This window comes from Eptesicus fuscus, chromosome 11, assembly GCF_027574615.1.
Source record: "Eptesicus fuscus isolate TK198812 chromosome 11, DD_ASM_mEF_20220401, whole genome shotgun sequence".
Classification (NCBI taxonomy): domain Eukaryota; kingdom Metazoa; phylum Chordata; class Mammalia; order Chiroptera; family Vespertilionidae; genus Eptesicus; species Eptesicus fuscus.
In genome coordinates this window covers 34,945,790-34,964,232 of record NC_072483.1, presented here as the reverse complement: position 1 = coordinate 34,964,232, position 18,443 = coordinate 34,945,790, and positions in this window count along the sequence as shown.

Below are 18,443 nucleotides of genomic sequence, written 5' to 3'. Positions count from 1 at the left end.
GTCAGATTCACCCACTTTGTTTTATTTTGCAGACCTAATTAGCTAGTAAGCTCACCCAGGAAACTTTTCATTGCAAGAATTGTTTTGGAATCAAGACTTCCATTTTTAAAAATATATATATATATATTTTTAATTTCAGAGAGGAAGGGAGAGGGAGAGCGAGAAAGAAACATCAATGATGAGAGAGAATCATTGATTGGCTTCCTCCTGCACACCTGCCACTGGGGATCGCACCTGCAACCTAGGCATGTACCCTGACCTGGAATTGAACCATCGAACCACAACCTCCTGGTTCATAGATCGATGCTCAACCACTGAGCCATGCTGGCTGGGAAAGACTTCCACTTAGTAAAGTTTATATTTCTGGACTTCTATTCTCCTTGTGCTCATTCATTATGCACATTAATTCCTTTAAATAATTTTAACTACAGCTGTTTCAATATTCTTTTATGTGAATTTTCACATTGTGTTATTTCTGATTTTATTTTTATCAATTGTTAATATAACTAGTTATGGGTTATGCCTTTGTGCTTCTTGAAACGTTAGTAGGAAATTGTGGATATAATGTTGTTAATTACTAAACTGATATTTATTCTCTTTATTTAAAGAGTACTGTTACTTCTGATATCTTCTTAGAATACAGGAAACTGGTAGAAGCACTGTTTGCATTCTTAAACCAACCAACCAACCTACTAACCAACAAACAGGACAATGTGCACTTTCACTAACATTCTACAACTGATTATAGGTTAGAGGCCACAGGGAAAACAACTAACCTGAAATCTGCAGAAAGACAAGTACCTGAAATGAAAGAGAAGACATAAGAATTTACATTCTGAGGTAGATGTAATCAGACAGTTGTAAGAAGAAACTGGGTAAAAATGTCAATGAGTTGTGAAATGTAGTGTGCGGGCCAGCAAGAGAATATAAGAGCCCTGGAAGTCACAGGTATAAGAAGAATATACATCCACCCATGGGTTCTACTCCACAAACGTCACAGGAGCTCACAAAAATATTGGTGACAGTAGTGATATTGAACCATTAGTGGTTCATGCTTTCGGAAAGGCATAGCAGCTGCTCTGAAAAAGACAATGTCTGTTCCTCCATTCTTTTACCCTTTCCTCCCCTAGAAATAAGATCAGTTACAGATGTACATTGTAAGTCATTGGTCAACAATAAAAAGTAATTTTTAAAGAGAGTTATGAGTAACTTTCAGTGATAGAGATAAAATGAAATTGTTTTTAAAATCTTAATTAACCCAATGAGGATAGATTAAAACACACACACACACACACACACACACACACAACAAAAAAACAGATTTTAAAATAGGACATAGTAAATAAGATGAAAAATGTTAATTAAACTGTATAACCCAAATAAAGAATAAAGAGAACCATTTAAACTTAAAAGCATGTATGGGAAACACTGGATTTTGTTGTCCTAGTAATCTTTAATGCCTTTAAATTTGTGCTCTGACTGTCATAGCTGGGCACTTTGTCACTAAGCTGGTGTACATTTTTAGGAATTGGAATAGATTTTATCTATATTTTTAAAATTTTCTTAAGTGTTTTGCTTTGGTTTGGTTCTTCTTTTTAACCTTAATGTTAATATACTCTAGGTCTGATCAAAATTGCCCAAATCCCTCATTTCCCCCAGAAGAATGTAAGATATTCAAATAACTCTTCATTTTTATCATTCATTTTGGGTTTTCCTAATGCACCTTAATTTTGAGTGGCAGACTTGTATTTTGATCACATATTACAATGCAGTCTCAACACATGCTTGTTGAATGAATATTGTTTTCTGTTGGATTTTAAGCCAAATATAGTTTGTCTTTGTTGATGTATTCATATGCTTTCAGATAAAAGGTTACAATCCAATATGTTTCTTTTTCCCTTTGTTTTCAAGAAAGCGAAGAATAAATTTTAGTGCCATGTTGTAGCTATTAATTTATTACAAGTGTTTAGAAACATTTACTCCTGTTTTATATAATTGTATTCTACAGTGGTCAACCTATTAATTTTCTTTCTCCTCAACACACATGCTTGCACCCTATCCCACACAAAAATACTGAAGAAAGCAAGTCACTGATTATAAGAAAACTAAAGGCCCGATGCACAAGTTTGTGCACAGGACTTGGTCCTCACAGACGCGGTGGCCTGCCTCAGCCCTCGCAGCCCCGGCTTCATCCAGAAGGTCATCCAGAAGGATGTCCAGAAGGTCGTTCAGCTTTTCGGTCTAATTAGCATATTACACTTTTATTATTAAGATAATAGATAATGACATTAAATGGAATGGACACATACTTTCTAGGATACAAAAAGAGAGTTTATGTCTCTATTACACATAAAAGAGTAGCATTAGCTAAAAATTAAATGTTATATAGGAATCATAAATATGGAGAAAATATGAACAATTGTTGGATAATATAAATATTAATTTTAGTAAACCAGTCAAGACAATAGCATTATGAAAATCAAAAGAAAAAGTAATAAAAATATGGATTGATTTATAAGATAAAAAATATTAGGAAACTTTAAACTATACAAATTTTCTTAGGAAAAAAATGTGAAAGACTTTAAAAACCACAATTTTTTCACTGCACTTTTTAATTCCTGTTTGTTTACTCTGTGAAGGACAGTACCAATGCAGCTGCATGATAAAACTGAAAAAAAAAATCTTGTTTAAAGCAAAAAATTGGACAGAAACATTTTGTGAATCCAGACATGAAAGCCATCAAAGAAAATTCTAGTGGAAAAACACAAGACGCCAGTTTCTTAAGTCTCTGTGAGACTCAGAATTTTCATAGGCTTTATGACCTATAAAGCTCCAAGATAAAATTAGTGGTGTTTTGATATTCACCCTAATATTCCTACTTAAATCAATGATAATAGACATAACCAAGTGCACTGAAGTCCACATAAGTTAAATTTCCAGGTGCATTCATTTGTATATGTTTATACATGTTCCAGCAATGAAGTAGTGGGAGAGCAAAAAATCCATAATTAGCCCTAGCTGGTGAGGCTCAGTGGTCTGAGCACTGATCCACACACTGACGGGTCTCGGGTTCAATTCCTGGTCAAGGGCAACTATCTGGGTTGCAGGTTTGATCCCAGGCCCCGGTTGGGGCACCTGGGGGAGGCAATCAATTTCTCACATCTATGTTTCTCTCTCTCTCTTTCTCTCTCTCTTCCTCCCTCCCTCCCTCCCTCTCTCTCTCCCTTCCTTCAGTTTCTCTAAAAATCAATGGAAAAAATATCCTCAAGTGAGGAATAACAACAACAACAAATCCGTAATTATGTGGCACAAAGAATCAATATGAGCAGAATATGCTTATTCAGGGACATAAACACACGACTATTTCCCTCTTTACTAATTCCCTGCAAGAATTTAGAGTTTAATCCTCTCCTGGGTCCCCAAATAACTGACATTTTCTATTCCTCTACTGCTTCATTTTCCCTTCCCACCAGAATAATGCATTGATGAGTATTGTTCTTAGTCCCTAGGACTCACTGGATAAGCATTCTATGCTCACATCATGGACCAAAATATCAGGAACCAGAAATGGGTCAATCAATTAACTAACTGTTGTTAGTTTCTCTGAAGCAAAATTATGCCAGCTTTATTCAAATTGTCCCATGTGAAACATCGCTAAAGATATGAATCTGTTAGATACAGACAACAGTATGGTGATTGACTGAGGAAACGGGGGTTGGGGCAGGTGGAAGAGAGCAAAGGGGAGATAAATGGTGGTGGAAAGAGACTTGACTTTGGGTAGTGAGTGCACGATGCAGTATACAGATGATGTGTTATATAAACTTGTACACTTGAAACCCATATGGTTTTATTAGTTAATGTCACCCCAATAGATTCAATTAAAAATATGAATCTGTTATCATTATTAAAGGTACCTTAAGTACAACTTTACTTATATTTGGGATATACATGGCAGATTAGAAGGGTACACAATTTAAAATATTCACAGCTACACATTGGAATTAAAAATGGAATGTGCATAATTATATTGTCCTTCTGGCATAGTAGCAGTATGATTCTATAAAGATTATATCTTGTTTGGGGATGAAAAATGATAAGCCAGGGTTACTATTGTGGGCCAAACAATAACATATGGGATGAAGACCAATAGTATCACTCTAAATCAGCCTTAGAATTTTATAAACCATCGAATGTCACAGATGGGAGCTGTTATTCATTCCACCTGCTTGACATGAAGAGAGATAATGATAGTTCAGAAATAAAATTAAAATGAAGATAGCTAAGCCTGCCTCTACCCTACTGGCTATAATTATTAGTGATGTGGTGGCTGCAGAGATCAGAGATTCACATTGATCTTCAGGCTGTGTTTCATTACTTCTAAGAAAAATGTTATAGGGATCTACTCTAGTAAACAAAATGCTCATATAATTCTCCTTTTAAGAAATATCCTTAAAAAAAGGACACATGTCCAGTTACCTGTATATATGTATGTAAAGATTAAACCAAGTGTAGGAAAAGACTAACAATTTATTGCTAATTACTTAGAATATTGCTTTATATTTTTCTTAAAATTTTATACTATGAATCCATATTAATTGTAAAATATTCCAACAATACAGAAATTTAAAGACAGAAAAAGTAAATATTCATCTCTTTTCCTTTCACTTGCACATATACCTAAGTATCACCCTTCTCCTTAAGTAATTATATATACATATAAATACATACTATATATGCACTTTGCTTATGTACACATGTATTATTCTTACCCACAGAAAGGGAATTTCATTTTATATGTAATTTAATAAACACAAACATAATTTTGTATTTATATAGTAAATGATGTTATGTTATGTTTACTCCCCTTTGACTTGCTCTTTTTATTAAACAATATAAACAAACTAGAGGCCGATGCACGAAAATTTGTGCAAGAATAGGCCTCCTTCCCCTGGCTGCCGGCACCAGCTTCCCTCCCGCACCCAGGACCCGGGCCTTCACTCTGGCCGCCGCCTTCCACCTTTGCTCCACCTTGCCACCCTCCTGTAGCTACCTTCATCCCCCACCCCACCCCCATAACAGGCATCCCCTCCCAGCCGCTCTGCACCTTCTCGCATGCTGCCCAGAGGCCCAGAGCAGCCTGGGCAGGGCAGAACGCCTGCATTGTCACCATGGCGATGATGCAAGCATCCTGTCCCGGCCGCTGCCATCTTTATGCGTCAATTTGCATATTCCCTTCTTATTGGCTGTGGGCACCGCCAACTTTGTTGTGGAGTGACAGTCAATTTGCATATTCCATCTTTATTAGATAGGAAGATTTGTGGTTTTTTAAAAAAAGTTTTGTATAGTATCTATAATAATATAAGCATAATATGCTAATTAGACCGGACGTCCTTCAGGAAATCCTTCCAGATGAAGCTGGGGCTGTAGCCACAAATGGAGGCAGCTGGCCCATGGCTGCAAGGGAGGGATCCAGGCAGCCATCCTGTGGCCACGAGGGACAGATCCAGGCCGCCACCGCAGCTGCAAAGGCCTACTCTTGCACAGATTTCATGCATTGGTACTCTAGTTTCTTATAAAAGAGATAAGAGTATTTAGCTATTAGTTTATTGAATAACTTTGTTTTTATTTTAATTATTCACTATGATTAATAAGCTTGAAGAAATTATATAGCTATGTAGACATAGATATAGTATAGATGGATATCCTATATATTAAAAGGCTAATATGCAAATGTTAAAGCTGTCAGTTATTCTCAAAATGATCTATAAATTTATTGCAATTATAATCAACCTTCTCCCAGCAGTATTATGATAGATATAGACAAGCTCACTTGAAAAGTTATATGGAAAGACAAATGAACTAAAATAAGAAATAGATTTGCCAAAACAATTTTAATAAAGAAAGATTGATTTAGAGGCATCATGCTACCTGGGGTTAGGAATATTTTAAACTATTGTAATTATGAACATATGATCTAGACATATAGATGAGTAGAACAGAACAGAGATGGTCAATAACTTATTTTTTAAGTATATAGGCAAATAAATAGGAAAATTTATCTTTTCAACATATGAATACATGAAAAAGAGAGAGAGAACCTTAAACCTCATATCCTATTTAAAAATTATGCAAAATCAATCATAACTAGTACTTTATTTTATTTTTTAAAATATATTTTATTGATTTTTTTACAGAGAGGAAGGGAGAGGGATAGAGAGTTAGAAACATCGATGAGAGAGAAACATCAATCAGCTGCCTCCTGCACACCCCCTACTGGGGATGTGCCCGCAACCAAGGTACATGCCCTTGACCGGAATCGAACCTGGGACCCTTCAGTCGGCAGGCCGACACTCTGTCCACTAAGCCAAACCAGTTAGGGCCATAACTAGTACTTTAAAATATAAAACTAAAGAAATAAAAATATGCCCCCAGTAAGTGCCATCTTAGACAAGAGCTGAGTAAAATAATTTGTTCAGCTAGAGATACTGAAGATATTCTATTTTATTAATAGAATAAAAAAATCTGAAAAAGAATTTGCATTTGTCATTTATAAAAAACAACAACAACACTCAAAATGCTACAATAAGAAAATTTACAGCTCAATTAAAAAATTGACAAAAGCCTTGAACATATACTTGGCCTAAGATCATAAACTTATGTAAACTAGGACACAAAATAATACATCAATATACAGTCAAGAAATAAATGATCATCAATATACAGTCAAGAAATAAATGATCAAACTGATAAGATAATACTACTTACCTAATATAATCATTCCAATTAAAAATATATGCATATTACTGAAAATAGGAAGTGCTGGTTAGGATTCAGAGCAATGGGACCTCTCCTACATTGATTGCCAGTAGATATGCAAAATAAGACAGCCACCCTGGAAAGAAGATTAGCTGTGTCTTAGGAATTTAAATGTATCCTTACCCCATGACCCAGCAATCTCACTCTTAGGAATTTACTCAAAAGGAATAAAAAATTATGTTCACACAAAAACCTGTATACTACTGTTCATAACATCTCTATTCAAAGTTCTCAAAAACTGGCAATGGTACAAATATCTTTCGCAAGTGAGTGATAAACTGTGAAACATTCATACAATGGACTAGTGGTCTGCAATAAAAACTAATGAACACAAAACAACTTGGATACATCTTAAGGGAATGTTGATGAGTGAAAGAAAACCAATCACAGATGTATACAATATATTTCCATTTATTTGACATTCTGAAAAAGATAAACTATAATGATGGAGAAGAAATTAAGGGCTGCCAAAGTTAAGTGAGAAAGAATCTGACTACAAAGGGATATATATAGCATGAGAGAATTTTGGGGGGAGGCAATAGAATTATGCTGAATTCCGATTGTGGTAGTTATGAATGACCACATGAACCTGTGCATGTGTTAGGATTCATAAAACTTTACACCAAGAAATGCATTAATTTTCAAAACAATAAGTTAAATTAAAATAAACTCTAAGAAGAAAGGAAAATTAATTTTTCTCCCATTCTAAAAGGTTTCATGTGGTACTGGTTTCAAAGAGTAATCTCTCCTTATCTGCAGTTTTGTTTTTCACGGTTTCAGTTACCCAAAGTCAACTGCAATCTGAAAATATTCAATGGAAAATTCCAGAAACAAACAATTCATAAGTTTAAATTCTGAGTAGCATGATGACACCTTGTACCATCACTCTATGACCCGTGTGAGATGTGAATAATTTCCTTGTCCAATGTATTCATGTTCCACTCTCTCTCCGTCCCTTAGTCATTTAGTAGACTGGTTTACCAGCCTGATTGTTGACGCGTCACACACAGTGCTTATGTTCAAGTAAACCTTATTCTAGCAGTGCCCCAAAGTGAAAAAGTAGTGATGTTGGACATTCAGATATGCTAAAGTCATAAAGTGTTATTGTTAAGTGAAAAGGCAAAAGTTCTTCACTTAAGAAGCAAAGAAAAAAAGTCTTATGATGAGGTTGCAAAGACCTATGTTCAGAGCAAATCATCTATTTGTAAATTGTGAAGAAGGGAAAGAAATTCATGCTCGTTTTTTCTGTTGCATCTCAAACTGAAAAAAAAAATTATAACCACAAGTGCATGATTAGTGCTTAATTAAGAACGGAAAGGCATTCATCTGGTGGGACTCAGTGGTTGAGCATAGACCCATGAACCAAGAAGTGCCCAATTTGATTCTCGGTCAGGATACATGCCCAGGTTGTGGGTTCCATCCCCAGTAGGGGCTGTGCAGGAGATAGTCAATCAATGTTTCTATTCGTTTATCCCTCTTCCTTCTTCCCTCTCTAAAATCAATAAAAACATTTTTAAAAAATAAGGGAAAGGCATTGAACTTTATCGTAGGTATGCATGTATAGGGAAAAAACACATTATATATAGGGTTTGATACTATCTATAGTTTCAGGCAATCATTGGAGATCTTGCAACACATTCCCTGTGGATACGGGGAAACAAACAATTTTATTTCCATTCTTTCATATACTCATAAATTTGGTAACTAAGGGGATGACCAAATTGCTTTAGCACTGTGAAAGGACTGAAGGAAGTGAGGGTGGTGGGAAGAATAGGTAGCGAACATCTTCTGAATGCCTACATTATCAGGAACTTAAAATGAAAATGTTTCTTAGTTTTAAATAATGCTCTAAGAATATAGGCAGCAAGTACTTCATAGCAGGTTGCATTTTCCAAAAATGGCTATACTATCTTCCATGTCATTTGCTCTTTACCAAGGTCACCTTGCCGCCCTGCATCACAAGATGACATCCATCTCTCCACCCCCTTATCAAGTCTGAACAGGTCCTGTGACTGCTATAACCCACTGAATAATTAGCCACGATTCTGTGCCGCCCCAAACATGGTCCCTAACAGCCCTGGCAGCTCCTGCTTCCTGTCCTGTGGAGCCTTCTGCTAACTCTAACCTGAGTAGCTACTTGACAAAAACTCATGGAAAAAAAAAAAAAAAAAAACCCAAACAAGAATCCTACAGCTGAGCCAAATAAACCATAGAACCCTAAGAGGTAATAACCAATTGTTGTTGTCATGAAGTTTTGTTAGGCTGTAATAGGAAAGTAGGACATACTCCCTTCTTCCAAAGTCCCACAGATTATCTATTCAAATAAACTGTGTGACCTACAGTAAGTACCAGGTTCCAGCCTGTGAAAGAATCTGGAAAGATCAAGAGAGAGGTAGGATATAAACGAGGGAATTTCAGTCAATGTACTTCCTCCTAAGCTCAGACCTATAAAGGGGGCTCCAAAGAGGCCACGTAGAGGACTTTTATTAAGTATCCTCAGGAGTTGGTCGGGGGCGATGGGAAGTGGGTCACAGGAGGTATGTGTCTACCTCAATCCTGAGCATACATTCTAAAAGGCAAGAAGCTGCATGAAGTGGCTCATAGCAGCAAAATGAAGGACTGTGGGAGGGAAGTAACTGCTCTCCCACCAACAGGAAGTGGTTTGTGTTTCATATGGACTAAGTGTCTGAATATCTGGTGGGGAGGAAGAGAGGGAGAGAGGGAGAGAGAAAGACACTTTGAAAGCATAAAACATGTCCCATAAAATGCCTGCTAAGCCCACAGTGTATCTCAGCTAACCATAGCAAATATGAACTTTCTGATCCTTTATCTTTGCTTCTTTCTTTACTCTGGCCACCAAAGAATGAGGAATAATAACTATTAATGGAAGGTGAGGGAGGAAAAATTTCCATTTTTCCATTTCAACTTCCTGCCATAAGCAAGTCTGAACTAGGAGAGGACGATGGTTTAAACTTTCAATAAACTTTGCAAGTTTGAGTATAATGACAAACACGTGTTTTAATTATGAAACTAAGAGTAGCTTTGCCTCTTGAAATTCTGAAGGGGATTTTCTTTTTCATTATCTGAGAATAGCCAGAAAAAATACAGACCTTTCCTGGATTTCAGCCAAGGGTCAGAACAGATTGTGTTGATAGGGAAAGAGAATAAGATTGTGTTGATAGGGAAAGAGAATAAGATTGTGTTGATGGGGAAAGAAAATAAAGTTGTTTTCTCTTCTTATTATTAGTCAAATTGTTTGCAAGTTTGATTACAGCTAGTATGTTGTAGGGATAATGATAAGTTGTTTATTTGGTTCTCAGAAGTACCAAAAAATGTGGTCATTAAAATCTTCATGAGAAAGCTAATGATTGGGGAACTTAATGGCCAAAGTTTAATAGTTAAAGGACAGCAATGAGGAGTCCAAGAGCGTGCTTCGGAGTCACATTGTAGGACTGCTCCTTAGCTGTGGCTTCCGGCACATCTACCCGAGCATTACAGAGCAAGAAGAGAGTTGGTGAGAACGGCCCCTTGTTTGGATGAAGTCTGCTTGTTTTGAAGAGCCTTAGTAAAAAAAAAATGCTATTGCTCTCAACTTGAAAATCCTTTTCTTTTAGCATTGCATTTATTTATAAGAATAATGACTCTTTCTTAAATATCTAGTCATTAACTTTTTTAAATAACAAACTAATAAATAAAATTGATTTAAAAATTATTTAGTTCTTTCCTTAAGCATGGTTATTAGTTTGGGGATATTATACTTTTTTCTTGTCTATTTAGACTTACTTAATGTTGCCTTTGATGAACTATACTTGTTCTATTTTTAGAAATATCTTTCCCTTTTGTTTAATATATATAACTTTAAAAATTTTTTTTCAAATCTTTATTGTTGAAAGTATTACATATGTTCCCCTTTTTCCACTCATTGACCCCTTCTAACCCATCCCTGCCCCAGGCTTCCACCACCCTATTGTCTGTGTCCATGGGTTATGCATATATTTGATATAGTAACTTTATATTTTAAAATGGTCTCTCTTCATTTATAACTTGCCACGGAATACATTTTATTGAAGGTCATGTACATCTAAGAGATATGTGATTTTGATATGATATTTAGTCTAAAAAAATCCTCACATACTTTGTAGCCAGAGTAGCTTTAATGGTGCAATTTCTCATCAGCAAGCAAAGCCTTAAGCTTTTGTAAATCTCCTTTTTTAAAATTTTAGTAACAAAATTTTATTCAAAAACTAGTGCCCTGGTGCACAGATTCATGCACATTGAAAGGAAGTTAATTAGAAGGTGGCCGGCAGGGTGGGACTGGGTGAGACAGGCTGGACATGCCCTGGAGCCAACCTCCTGCGGTCCCTCCCCGTGCCGGCCACACCTGGGGCAGCGCCATGGCTGGAAGGGTGTCTGCACAGTGAGCGGGATTCCTCCGGCTGGTGGGGTCCCTCAGCCTGGCCTGTGGGGATTGGGCCAAAGCTGGCTCTCCAACATCCCCTGAGGGGTCCTAAAGTTTGAGAGGGCGATTCTTGGGTGACTCACTTCAGAATCAGGCTCCCACCTCTCTGGTTCCAGAGTGTGTTACCCGAGAACTGCTGCTGTCAAGTCACCACAGCTCAGCAGCTTCTGCATTGAGCATCTGCCCCCTAGTGGTCAGTGCGTATCTTAGCTACCAGTCAGATGGTTGCTTAGCCTTTTACATATATAGACTAGAGGCCTGGTGCACAGATTCGTGCACCAGTGGGGTTCCTCGGCCTGGCCTGTGCCCTCTCATAATCCAGGACCCCTCAGGGGATATCAGAGAGCCAGTTTCGGCCTGATCCCCACAGGCCAGGCCAAGGGACCCCACCAGTGCATGAATCCGTGCACTAAGCCTCTAGTATGCCTATAAGATCTTTGGTTAATCTCTTCCTGCCCTCCCCCTTCTCCCTTCTCTCTGAGATTCATCAGAATTTTCCATGTTTCCATGCCTGTGGTTTCCACTCTTGCATTGAGCATCTGCCCCCTGATGGTCAGTGTACATCATAGCTACGGGACAGATGGACGGTCATCCGGTCATCCGGTTGGCTGGTCACTTAGGCTTTTATATATATAGATTAGCCACAAAAGGCAAAATGCAGGTATTCCTGGAGCGTTCACATTTGCCCTTATTCACCCAAGGTATACTTGACTTTGAAACACTTCTTGAGAGCAGAGATTTGGAAACGAGCATATAGGTAAAATGTACAACTCTGGGTACTATAGAATAAGATCTTCCTAGAAACCAACAAAACCCAGAGAGGGGAAGCTAGATTTTGGGAAATTATCTTTAATCTGAAATTTTGCTGGAAGGTTTGATATTTTTGGTAGCTAGCATTACATTTCTTTTAAAAAGATTCTCCCTCTTCTTTATCCTCCTCCTTGTAGTTTTATTTCTCTTATGTTTTCCTCTTCTTAACATTATTTCTTTTTCTTATTTATGCTTTAAGCATGTCATTAATATAAAGAAGCCCCCAGTCACTGAATTTCAGTAACTGCATTAAACACATTACTAAAGCTGCCTTACAAGTTTTAATTTCTTCTTAATTTCGTGAAAAATGGGCATTTGAAATTGATTTTGAAACTTTTCTAAAGTAGTATTACAGAGTAACCATCTTGGTTTCTCAATTATACAACTTATTTATCTTATTTACCTGCTTAATTCACTCAATAACTATAGATGGTTTATTTGTGATAACAGGAAAGAAGAAAAATAAGTCATCTTTGTGATAACTTTTGTTCTGTCAACTAACTCTGACATTTTCTTTAAAAAGCTTGATTTGCTTCTCTGTGGGATAAGTTTTACAAAATCATCTTCATCAACTTAATTCCATATTCTCTTCAAATGTCACATAGATTTTTTTTCCAAACACAGAACAAACAAATACATTTTGCCTCCTGAGCAGTAAATGTTAAAAAGAATCATAATATTGGTTTTACATAAACTAATATGTGTGACTAATTTAATTTATTAAACACAAAAATAAAGAGTATTTTTACAATTAAAAAAGTGTTTAAGAACAAATGTCAAAAAGCTTTTAATCACCACTGTGTAAAAATAGAATAAGTTCTCTTTAAACATCTTGCACATTGGTAAGCTAAATTGGTAAAATATTTAGCATTAAGACTTGAGACAAAAAAAAAAAAAAATCTCTGAAAAGCTACTATATTTCATCCCTCAAACAATTTGGTAAAAATATAAGAATATTTGCTCTACTTAACTTTTATTGGGAAGTACTAGAAAAAAAGAAAAGAAAAGATATTTTGTTTAAATGAGAAAACCATGCTAAAGTTATAGAGCTGAAAATCTTACCTTATAATAGACAAATATGCAAATTGACCGCACCTTTGCTATGCCCAAGCCATGCCCACCAACCAAGCCACGCCCACCAACCACGCCCACCAGGAAACCGTTGCAGGGACATTGGGGTGTGGCGGAGCCCAAGGCCGGGAAAGCCTCTGCTTGGGCGGAGGCTTTCCCAGCCTTGGGCACCAGCAGGGAGCCTGCACGGATCGCAGGCAACGACCAGGGGGTCGGCTCCTACGATCCCTAGCAGGGACGCTGGGTGCTGCCGAGCCCAAGGCCGGGAAAGCCTCGGGTGGAGGCTTTCCCGGCCTTGGGCACCAGCGGGGAGCCTGCACGGATCGCAGGAAACCACTGGGGGTCGGCTCCTGCGATCCTTAGCAGGGATGTTGGGTGTGGCCGAGCCCAAGGCCACCGCCCGGGGCCAAGCCCTGACCCTGAAAGAAGGCAGAAGGCGGTGGCCACAGCCAAGGCCTGGGTCCCCGGTGCCAGCAGAAAACTGGTGCAGGCAGCCAGGTGAATGAAGGTCTATTGCACGAATCTTTGTGCAAACGGGCTACTAGTGAATAAATAAAGGTCATGACTGTGGCTGGGTTACTGGGCAGTGAGGAAACAGAGTTATCCTTCAGGAAAGTCAAATATCTTCTTTACACCTTTGCAAAACATTTGGAAAAAAGCATCTGAGATCAGGTGAAGGCTTGCAAAGTCCCTAGTGAGTCTGTAGCTCTGGGGGACACGGTTGGCTTCTCCATGCTTTCTAGAAGATATTCCGAAAGCTTTTTACAAGGCGAGGGATTAAACCACTGGGTCTGCACAAGCATTGAGGACAAGATAGAGAATCCAGAGCTTAAGCTCTTGCCAAGGTTGGAAAAGCCAATTGTTCCTGAGGCCCAAAAAGCAGAAAATGAGACTGAAAAAAACTTTGAAAAACAAAGGTTCTAGTGGAACAGTAAAATGATACCTACCACGCTCTCCAAAAAAAGGAATTTGAGCAACAACCACAAAAACATAAAGAAGCAGTCAGACAGATGTGCTGAGGTGTGGCAAAATAAATAAAATTGAAAGCATGGCATTACCAGTCAATCTTATGATTTCAGATCTCTTCAAGTTAGCTGCCGTTAAGAGGGAGAAGGAGAGAGAGAGAGAGAGAGAGAGAGAGAGAGAGAGAGAGAGAGAGAGAGAGGTAATTGTGCAAAATAAACAAAGAAATAAACCACGCTTGAGAACTATCTCTAGAAAATAAGTTGAAGTATAGTTATGTTACTAGGGGAGAAAACAATTAGACCTTGGTTCTTGTTTCCTTGAAGAAAAGATTTCAATCAAGAGACAAAATATAGCAAAGTAAGTATTTATTGGCTTCTTCAAAACTAGTGAAACAAGGAAGGGCATAGAAGAAGCAACAGGCAAACCTTGTCTGGGCTGCTTTGTCTCACCGAGAATCAGAGAAAAGGGGGGCTAGGAGACAGGTTCAAGGGGTTGGCCTGGGATGAGCTGCTGCTGCCTATTGCTCCCCTAGTTGCAAATCCCATGGGGTTAGGGGAGGTCTCAGGGGAGGGCTCAGTAGAATATTCATCAGCTTTCCAGGTGTGCTCTTTCAGGGTCGTGGTCTCCACTGATTGCTCGGCACCAGGGCAGGGGGTCCTTAGTCAGTGTAGCTGGCCCTGAGGTGTCCCTTGTCTGGTTTTGCTGCTTTTCAGGGCCTGGAGCTGACATATAACTGAGCCTAGATGTTATCTTTAGGGAGGAAAAGGACAGGGGGTCCAAACCACCTGACGAGCGATAGGAAAGATCCAGGGTCCAATCCGAATGACCAGTGATATGTTGAAGGAGGATAGGTTACCCTGGGGCCAGGTTCTTGTTTTTCCCCTTTTTGCTCCTTACAAGGCATCCAGGGCTTTGTGCCCTGGTGAGTATCTGTGCCTGGCCCATCGCCCTTGCTCTGCCCATGTTTACTAGTATCTATCTGCCCATAAAATTTACTGTCATACAGAAAGGTGTGGAAGCAGAGAAGTAGAACATTATTTAAAAAATGTTGGAATAAGCTATTTATTAAAGTATGTACACATTGAAAAACACACAAATTGTAATTGTAAGCTAGGTAAAATTTAGTTATTTACTTTTTAAAATATGTTTTTATTGATCTTTAGAGAGGGAGAGAGAAACAGAAAGATCAGTGAGAGAGAAACATCAGTTGGCTGCCTCCTGAACACCCCCGACTGGGGATCGAGCCCCAAACCCAGGCATGTGCCCTGACTGGAAATCAAACAGGTGACCTTTGGTGCATGGAGCAATGTTCAACCAACTGAAGCCACACTGGCCAGGCTGCTAGATGAATGTGAACAAAGTTTTTTGGTGTTTTTTTTTTTTTTTTTTTAAATGTGTAAGCCACACCCAGAGGAAGGAAAATAATGTTAACTGCCCACAGTAGTCTTTGTGCCCATATTTATACAAATATAATAAATAAATATTATGTAATATACCTTGAGATATGTTTTTAATGGAATAGTTTAATATAGATATAATTACTTATATTTATCTTTTAAAAATGATTTTCTATTAGATATGTATGCTTTGAAAGGAAAACTTTAAGACTTTTCTCTGGTTTTCCTTTTTCTATATATAAAGACAATTATATTTTGTTTAAAATACATTTATTTCTTTGAGGAGGATGATTAGGTCATTTAGACACAGATTTGTAGGTATGTATGCAGTAGAGCATGAGTTCATGTCATTGTTGAAATCAGGGAATTCAATGAGATGATAACTAGTTACAAATCATTTAATGTTCACCATAAGCAGAGGATATGTTTGGTGTTATATAAGACTTAAGAGTTAAAGCTTTGACTCTAGTGTTCAGTTAGTATTTATATCCTGTCCACTTCTCTAATCGTCTAAATGTAAAATTCTCATTATGAAAGAAGAGTAGCAAACCTCTTATAAAAACAAGCCTGAGGATTTAAAAACAGCTACCACATACGAAAATGATAACAATTAGCAGTTGTCACATTCAGTGTCAGAGAAACAAAGAAGTTAGTGTATCTCTTTGGTTCACTTTGATGAAACTCATATCAAATACTATCAATAGGATTTTTCACTCCTTCAAACTACAAAGAAAATCTGTCGCCAGACATTTTTCACAGCTCTAATTACAGCATTGCTTTTGCAACTCTATAATTAAGAGTGAACTACAATTTTGCTTCCTACTCTCAGCTGTAAAAAAGTAAAATAAAATACAAATAAGAGATTTAAAAAAAAGTGTTCTTAATTTAACATGGTATTTTGTTTCTTTAGTCTTCAGCATATTTGCCTTCAAAATTCTGTTGAAATGAAATTTAACGCATCCATATATGCCGATAATTTGCGATAGATGTCAGTCTTTAAAAATGTACGTCTATTTTTTATAATGTTTTTTTTCTTTATTGATTAAGGTATTACGTCTATCTCTGATAATGCCTGTTTTTTTTTCTAAATTTCTATGTAATAATTTTCAGTAGTTCATCTTGCATGAATCAGCATGCTTACAAATAAAGTGCTTGGTTTCCTGTTCTGTTCTCTTTCCAAAGAATGTGAATATTTTTCTTTATTTTACAAGGTTATATATTTATATTTTAGGTTAAGTGCCGTCTTTAAAAAATTATATGATGTCCAGCTGATGTTGGCTCAGTGGTTGAGTGTTGATCTAGGAACCAGGAGGTCACAGTTCAATTCTCGGTTAGGGCACATGTCAGGGCATGGGCTCCATACCCCGTGTGGGTTACACAGGAGGTCCATCAATTGGGACTCAAAGAGCCAAACCCTTCTCTTACTTTAGTCAGACAAGGCTCTTCACCAAATATCTTTTCTCTGATTGTCACCAACCTTCCTGCCTCCTCTATCCCATATCTGCATATCCTTTTCTCCAAACCTCTCTCTCTCTCTCTCTCTCTCTCTCTCTCTCTCTCAATCTGGCTTACTATTTTCTTCTCTCTCTTTTCTGGCTTCCTTTATTTGATGGAAGAGAGAATCTAGGTTTAAAAGCAAGCCACAGTGGAGTGACTAACCTTTTGAGTAAAATATATTCCTCAGTACCATAAATCTCTAAAACAAAAACTACAAAATAAGAAGTGTATTAGAGAAGTAGTAGCAGTAATAGCAGCAAGTACTCTCATTGTAACTAGCATGTGTCAGGCATAATCTAAGCACTCTACAGATATTGAATCAGTTAATCCTCACATCAATCCTGAAAGCAAGGGGCCTTACAACTTTGATTAAATTTAGCTTAACATCCTAGCTCCAGAAATAATTCCCTCTTTCTCTCTCTCTCTCTCTCTCTCTCTCTCTCTCTCTCTCTCTCTCTCACCAGAACTGTGTCCTCAAGAATGGAAGAAATGATATATTTCCCTTACTTCATCTCCTAACCCAAGGTGTCTTGTGATTTTACCCTCTATAATCTGTAATCTACACACCAGTAGGGAGTTCAGGCTTTGAGCATTAACTTCCAATACTCCCCCCCAAATCTCAGTGGTTAGTGTTGGCTCTGCTAGTGCTGGGTGGATGAGCTCTTACTGTTCTGTAGCAACCTGTGAGGTAGATGTTAACACTCCCCATTTTACCTGTGAAGAAACTGATTTGCAGAGCGGTTAAGTAACTTGTCTGAGGTCCAACAGCTGGCATACGAAGAAGAAACAGGGATTTGGCTCTCTGGTTCATTTTTTTTTTTTTTAAGAGAGATTGACTCTAAAGGATCATCTAGCCCCAAACTTTCTGTTAAAATCAATGTAAATATTCAGTATAAATCTTCCAAGAAGACAATGCACTGCCCCACTGTTAAATACCTGCTGAAAATTGGACTTTATATTCTTGTAATTCTTAATTTTGTCTCAAATCAAGTTGTAGCTATTTTCATAAATGTGAATTCCAGCACAAATATATGTAGTTATTATGGACAGACTACACATAATATTAAAAAGGGATGTGAAGGCCAGGATGGCTTTATGAAACTCGTAAAGCTTAAAAGTGAAAACAACAACAAAACATGAAGCTTGCTCATCGGCTTTTTCAAAATCATCCTACCTAAATATTAAGAAAAGTTTTGGACCATCTGAAAGTACACATATTGGTATCTCTTGATGTCGAATGATTAGAATCAACAAATTCTTTCCCTAACAAGAACATTGAACATGTTGGCACTTCCCACTAAGTGAATTTATTACCACTCCTTCCAGCAGCTCTTATTATTCCGTTTACTGTGATTTATTGTGTTTACCTGTGTATTGCTAGATGCAAACTGCTTTGCCATTGTCCTTACTTATCTGTTACTTGTAAA